The sequence below is a fragment of the Emys orbicularis genome, chromosome 15 (assembly GCF_028017835.1).
Source record: "Emys orbicularis isolate rEmyOrb1 chromosome 15, rEmyOrb1.hap1, whole genome shotgun sequence".
In the NCBI taxonomy this organism is placed as follows: Eukaryota; Metazoa; Chordata; order Testudines; family Emydidae; genus Emys; species Emys orbicularis.
In genome coordinates, this window is record NC_088697.1 from 13,453,927 (window position 1) to 13,461,426 (window position 7,500).

General features: G+C 68.1%; 1 non-coding gene across 1 annotated transcript; it reads left to right on the forward strand.

Annotated features, from left to right (window-relative positions):
• The first annotated feature begins 1,978 nt into the window (after nt 1-1,978).
• LOC135889628 (5S ribosomal RNA) lies at nt 1,979-2,097 on the forward strand. The gene has a single exon (XR_010561969.1). It is a non-coding gene; the product is annotated as a 5S ribosomal RNA (ribosomal RNA).
• Nucleotides 2,098-7,500: the final 5,403 nt, after the last annotated feature.

Sequence of the window (7,500 nt, forward strand, 5' to 3'; positions counted from 1 at the left end):
TCAAACGTGCCCGTTTCCCCCCCCTGGCAAGGTCGGGGTACAACAATACTCGGATTGATCCCCTAGGCTGAGCTCCGGTTCTCACAGGCTCTGAAAAACCTGTCCTCAGAAATCTCCGCACACAGTTCTTAAAAGACAGGTCGAAAAAGCCAAACCCCCCCCCTTCAGTGGTACGAACCTGGAATCGCGTCCGACCTCGTGGTTCTCTCGGTCGGCCGAAGCGGCGTGTGGCGACCCCTTCCGGACATCCGCGAGACGACCGGCCATCAGGTCAACCCATTCGCTCCAATGGGGTTGACCTGGTGGCCGAGCGGGGACTTTGGACAATTTTTCGGACTTGGAAAAAATTTTCGGGGCTTGGGAAAAAAAAAAAATGTCAGCCCGCTTCCTCCGGGTTGACCTGGTGGCCGAGCGGGGACTTTGACAATCTTTCGGACTTGGAAAAATTTTTCGGGCTTGGAAAAAATTGTCAGCCCGCTTCCTCCGGGTTGACCTGGTGGCCGAGCGGGGACTTGGACAATCTTTCGGACTTGGAAAAATTTTTCGGGCTTGGAAAAAAATTGTCAGCCCGCTTCCTCCGGGTTGACCTGGTGGCCGAGCGGGGACTTTGACAATCTTTCGGACTTGGAAAAATTTTTCGGGCTTGGAAAAAATTGTCAGCCCGCTTCCTCCGGGTTGACCTGGTGGCCGAGTGGGGACTTGGACAATCTTTCGGACTTGGAAAAATTTTTCGGGCTTGGAAAAAATTGTCAGCCCGCTTCCTCCGGGTTGACCTGGTGGCCGAGCGGGGACTTGGACAATCTTTCGGACTTGGAAAAATTTTTCGGGCTTGGAAAAAATTGTCAGCCCGCTTCCTCCGGGTTGACCTGGTGGCCGAGCGGGGACTTGGACAATCTTTCGGACTTGGAAAAAATTTTCGGGCTTGGAAAAAATTGTCAGCCCGCTTCCTCCGGGTTGACCTGGTGGCCGAGCGGGGACTTGGACAATCTTTCGGACTTGGAAAAAAAAATTTCAGCCCGCTTCCTCCGGGTTGACCTGGTGGCCGAGCATCTCACCGTCCCCGGACGCAGCGAGGGACTGCCTCCCGGCCGTCAGGATCGGGCCCCTGGAAGTCTGGGTGGGGTGCGGGGGGGGGGGGGGAATTGCCCGACGCCTCCGAGGAGCGCTACCGGGGCGGGCCGGGCCCCCCCTGCTCGAAAAGGAAAAGAAGGATCGGGCCCACGAGAGACAGGGACCCGGCCGCCAGGCAGGCCGACCTGGGTTCACCGTCCCCGGCCGCAGCGAGGGACTGCCTCCCGGCTGACTGGATCGGGCCCCTGGAAGTCTGGAAAAAGTTTAACCCGACGCCTCCGAGGAGGGGGCGCCCAGGGAAGGAGGGAGAACCGGGTTGACCTGGCAAAGCGGCCACCAGGTATACCAGTTAAAACCTATGGGTTGACCCGGTGGCCGGAAAGCATACCGGCCAGCCAGGTGAACCCCGTTCGATTCCACGGGTTGACCTGGTGCCCGGGAGGGGACTCGGACGGTTCCCCCCGGGGTACGCCTTCCTCGGCCCGAAGGAACAGGGTGCGAACCAGGCGCGGGGGCGGGGCGGGGAACCGCTGGAACCGCTGGGGGACGGGGGACGGGGAGGGGGGGAATGGATCGGGCCTGCCGGGACCCGGCCGCCAGGCAAGCCGCCCCGGGCTCACCCTCCCTGGCCGCAGCGAGGGACTGCCCCCCCCCCCACCCCCGGCTGACAGGATCGGGCCCGCTGGAAGTCCGGGAAAATATTTTTCCCGACGCCGGAGGGAGGGGGGGGGGGAGGGGAAGGGGCTCTGACGGGCCAGCCCGGGCCCCGGAGCTTGAAAAGGAAAAAAAAGGATCGGGCCCGCGAGAGACGGGGGCCCTGCCGCACGGGGCAGTCCGACCGGGGCTCGCCGTGCGGCAGGCCCGGGCGCCGGCAGGGGAAAGCGGGCGAGGAGGCGCGGAGCCGGGTGCCTACGGCCATACCGGACCGAACGCCCCCGATCCCGTCCGATCTCGGAAGGTAAACCGTCCCGGGCCTGGCTAGTACTTGGATGGGTGACCGCCTGGGAATCCCAGGTGCCGTAGGCAGCTTTTCCCGGTCCGAGCCAGCTCTCTCTCCTTTTTCTGGGGAGGAAGGAGAAGGGGGGGGGGGGGCGGGCCAGAAAGCCCCTCGTCGCTCCTGCCGAGTCGGAGGTCGCGGCCGCAGGTCACGGGTCGGGGCGCCTGGGGTCCGGCTCCCCCCAACACCCACCCGGCTTCCTCCGCGGAGGACCCCCGGCCACCGAAGCCGCTGGGGGAGACCCCGGGCATGGGGCGGACTGGCCCGGCCCCTCCCGGCCCCCCTGCGCCCGGCCGCCGGCCCGCGGGACCGCCCCGAATCCCCCCGCGGCCACCCAGGCGAGGCCTGGCCTGGAGGGCCCCACGGCGGGTGTCAGGCTCCCCGCCGCTTGCCCCACCGGGGACCCACGGCCACCGAAGCCGCTGGGGGGAGACCCCGGGCATGGGGCGGACTGGCGCGGCCCCTCCCGGCCCCCCTGCGCCCGGCCGCCGGCCCGCGGGACCGCCCCGAATCCCCCCGCGGCCACCCAGGCGAGGCCTGGCCTGGAGGGCCCCACGGCGGGTGTCAGGCTCCCCGCCGCTTGCCCCACCGGGGACCCACGGCCACCGAAGCCGCTGGGGGAGACCCCGGGCATGGGGCGGACTGGCCCGGCCCCTCCCGGCCCCCCTGCGCCCGGCCGCCGGCCCGCGGGACCGCCCCGAATCCCCCCCCGGCCACCCAGGCGAGGCCTGGCCTGGAGGGCCCCACGGCGGGTGTCAGGCTCCCCGCCGCTTGCCCCACCGGGGACCCACGGCCACCGAAGCCGCTGGGGGAGACCCCGGGCATGCGGCGGACTGGCCCGGACCCTCCCGGCCCCGCTGCGCCCGGCCGCCGGTCCGCGGGCCCGACCCGAATCCCCCCGCGGCCACCCAGGCGAGGCCTGGCCTGGAGGGCCCCACGGCGGGTCTGCAGCTCCCCCCGGGCTTCCTCCCCCGAGGACCCACGCCCCCCCTGAGCCGCAGGGGGAGACCCCGGGCCCGGGGCGGACTCGCTCGGGCCCCCCCCCCTGCGCCCGGCCGCCGGCCCGCGGGACCGCCCCCGAATCCCCCCGCGGCCAGGCAGGAGAGGCCTGGCCTGGATGCCACGGAGGACCCGCGGCCCCCAAAGCCGCAGGAGGCGCCCCCGGCCCCGGGGCCGGTAAGCCCCGTGTCGCTCCCCCCCCCTCACCCCCCCACCCCCCCCGCGCCTCGCTGCCGGGCACCGGGCACCGCCCCAGAGTCAGCCGCAGCCGGCCGGCCTGAGAGCTGCCCTCCTGTGTGAGACTACGTTGATACTAACCGGCCATCAGGCAGGTCAACCCCATTGCTAGACCTGGGTGGACCTGGTGGCCGAGCGGGGACTTAGGAAATTTTCCAGCCTTTTCCCGGGGCGTGACCTGTTGTCCCGGTGGGGACTTTGAAAATTTTACAGCCGCTTCCCGGGGCTTGACCGGTTGTCCTGAAGGCCCCCCACCCCCACCCCCACCCCCGGGCTCCTGCTCCCCTCTCCCCAGCCTCGGTGCTCCGCTCCCAGCCTCGGAGGCTCCCTCTCTGCGGCGGCTGCATCGCGTCCGAGGACGCTCACCCTCGGAGGCTGGCTGTAAAGCCTGACACCCACCACCGCCGCCGCCCCGATTCTCCGAGGGGCGACTCTGAGGCCTCCCCCCACCCCCGGACCACCCTGGAGACGACTGCTAAGCCCCCACCCCCGGCCAGTCTAGGGGAAGACTGCTAAGCCTCTCCCCCCCCTGCCCCACCCACCCACACTGTCTGGGGGATGACTATTAAGCCTCCCCCCCGCCCAGCCTGGGGGAAGACTGTTAAGCCTCCCCCCCACCCACCCTGTCTGGGGGACGACTATTAAGCTTCCCCCCCGCCGGAGCGCCCGGGGGACGACTATTAAGCCTTCCCCCGGACTGCCCGGCGGACGACTGCGAAGCCTCCCGCTCAGCCTGGGGGAAGACTGTTAAGCCTCCCCCCCACCCACCCTGTCTGGGGGACGACTATTAAGCTTTCCCCTCCGGAGCGCCCGGGGGACGACTATTAAGCCTCCCCCGGACTGCCCGGGGGATGACTGCGAAGCCTCCCGCTTTGCCTGGGGGAAGACTGTTAAGCCTCCCCCCCCACCCACCCACCCACACTGTCTGGGGGACGACTGTTAAGCTTTCCCCCCCGGAGCGCCCGGGGGACGACTATTAAGCCTCCCCCGGACTGCCCGGGGGACGACTGCGAAGCCTCCCGCTCAGCCTGGGGGAAGACTGTTAAGCCTCCCCCCCCCCCACCCACCCACACTGTCTGGGGGACGACTATTAAGCTTTCCCCCCCGGAGCGCCCGGGGGACGACTATTAAGCCTTCCCCCGGACTGCCCGGGGGACGACTGCGAAGCCTCCCGCTCAGCCTGGGGGAAGACTGTTAAGCCTCCCCCCCACCCACCCTGTCTGGGGGACGACTATTAAGCCTTCCCCCGGACTGCCCGGGGGACGACTATTAAGCCTCCCCCGGACCTGCTCCATCTCGACTATTAAGCCCCCCTCTGTGGTCCTCAGGACCACTGCCGCGCGGCCCGCGGAGTGGGGTGACACCCGGGCCGCACAGCAAACCGGCCACCAGGTCAACCCATTGAATCCAATGGGTTGACCTGGTGGCCGGAAATCAAACCGGCCACCAGGTCAACCCATTAGATTCAGTGGGTTGACCTGGTGGCCGAGCGGGGACTTGGAAAATTTTACAGCCGCTTCCCCGGGGGTTGACCTGTTGTCCCGGTGGGGACTTTGAAATTTTTACAGCCGCTTCCCCGGGGGTTGACCGGTTGTCCTGAAGGCCCCCCACCCCACCCCCTCCCGGGCTCCTGCTCCCCTCTCCCCAGTCTCGGTGCTCCGCTCCCAGCCTCGGAGGCTGCCTCTCTGCGGCGGCTGCATCGCGTCCGAGGACGCTCACCCTCCGGAGGCTGGCTGTAAAGCCTGACACCCACCGCCGCCGCCGACCCGACTCTCCGAGGGACGACTCTGAGGCCTCCCCCCACCCCCGGACCACCCTGGAGACGACTGCTAAGCCTCCCCCACCGGACCGCCCGAGGGAAGACTGCTACGCCTCCCGCCAGCCCTTCCCCGCCCAGCCTAGGGGAAGACCGCTAAGCCTCCCCCCCCGCACAGTGTCTGGGGGACGACTATTAAGCCTTCCCCCCCCCCCGGAGCGCCCGGGGGACGACTATTAAGCCTTCCCCCGGACTGCCCGGGGGACGACTGCGAAGCCTCCCGCTCAGCCTGGGGGAAGACTGTTAAGCCTCCCCCCCACCCACCCTGTCTGGGGGACGACTATTAAGCTTTCCCCCCCGGAGCGCCCGGGGGACGACTATTAAGCCTTCCCCCGGACTGCCCGGGGGACGACTGCGAAGCCTCCCGCTCAGCCTGGGGGAAGACTGTTAAGCCTCCCCCCCACCCACCCACCCACACTGTCCTGGGGACGACTATTAAGCTTTCCCCCCCGGAGCGCCCGGGACACGACTATTAAGCCTTCCCCCGGACTGCCCGGGGGACGACTGCGAAGCCTCCCGCTCAGCCTGGGGGAAGACTGTTAAGCCTCCCCCCAGCCACCCACCCACCCTGTCTGGGGGGACGACTGTTAAGCTTTCCCCCCCGGAGCGCCCGGGGGACGACTATTAAGCCTCCCCCGGACTGCCCGGGGGATGACTGCGAAGCCTCCCGCTTTGCCTGGGGGAAGACTGTTAAGCCTCCCCCCCCATCCACCCACCCACACTGTCTGGGGGACGACTATTAAGCTTTCCCCCCCGGAGCGCCCGGGACACGACTATTAAGCCTTCCCCCGGACTGCCCGGGGGACGACTGCGAAGCCTCCCGCTCAGCCTGGGGGAAGACTGTTAAGCCTCCCCCCAGCTACCCACCCACCCTGTCTGGGGGGACGACTGTTAAGCTTTCCCCCCCGGAGCGCCCGGGGGACGACTATTAAGCCTCCCCCGGACTGCCCGGGGGACGACTGCGAAGCCTCCCGCTCAGCCTGGGGGAAGACTGTTAAGCCTCCCCCCCACCCACCCACCCACACTGTCTGGGGGACGACTATTAAGCTTTCCCCCCCGGAGCGCCCGGGGCACGACTATTAAGCCTTCCCCCGGACTGCCCGGGGGACGACTGCGAAGCCTCCCGCTCAGCCTGGGGGAAGACTGTTAAGCCTCCCCCCCACCCACCCACCCACACTGTCTGGGGGACGACTATTAAGCTTTCCCCCCCGGAGCGCCCGGGGCACGACTATTAAGCCTTCCCCCGGACTGCCCGGGGGACGACTGCGAAGCCTCCCGCTCAGCCTGGGGGAAGACTGTTAAGCCTCCCCCCCACCCACCCACCCACACTGTCCTGGGGACGACTATTAAGCTTCCCCCCCGCCGGAGCGCCCGGGGGACGACTATTAAGCCTTCCCCCGGACTGCCCGGCGGACGACTGCGAAGCCTCCCGCTCAGCCTGGGGGAAGACTGTTAAGCCTCCCCCCCACCCACCCTGTCTGGGGGACGACTATTAAGCTTTCCCCTCCGGAGCGCCCGGGGGACGACTATTAAGCCTCCCCCGGACTGCCCGGGGGATGACTGCGAAGCCTCCCGCTTTGCCTGGGGGAAGACTGTTAAGCCTCCCCCCCCACCCACCCACCCACACTGTCTGGGGGACGACTGTTAAGCTTTCCCCCCCGGAGCGCCCGGGGGACGACTATTAAGCCTCCCCCGGACTGCCCGGGGGACGACTGCGAAGCCTCCCGCTCAGCCTGGGGGAAGACTGTTAAGCCTCCCCCCCCCCCACCCACCCACACTGTCTGGGGGACGACTATTAAGCTTTCCCCCCCGGAGCGCCCGGGGGACGACTATTAAGCCTTCCCCCGGACTGCCCGGGGGACGACTGCGAAGCCTCCCGCTCAGCCTGGGGGAAGACTGTTAAGCCTCCCCCCCACCCACCCTGTCTGGGGGACGACTATTAAGCTTTCCCCTCCGGAGCGCCCGGGGGACGACTATTAAGCCTCCCCCGGACCTGCTCCATCTCGACTATTAAGCCCCCCTCTGTGGTCCTCAGGACCACTGCCGCGCGGCCCGCGGAGTGGGGTGACACCCGGGCCGCACAGCAAACCGGCCACCAGGTCAACCCATTGAATCCAATGGGTTGACCTGGTGGCCGGAAATCAAACCGGCCACCAGGTCAACCCATTAGATTCAGTGGGTTGACCTGGTGGCCGAGCGGGGACTTAGAAAATTTTACAGCCGCTTCCCCGGGGGTTGACCTGTTGTCCCGGTGGGGACTTTGAAATTTTTACAGCCGCTTCCCCGGGGGTTGACCGGTTGTCCTGAAGGCCCCCCACCCCACCCCCTCCCGGGCTCCTGCTCCCCTCTCCCCAGTCTCGGTGCTCCGCTCCCAGCCTCG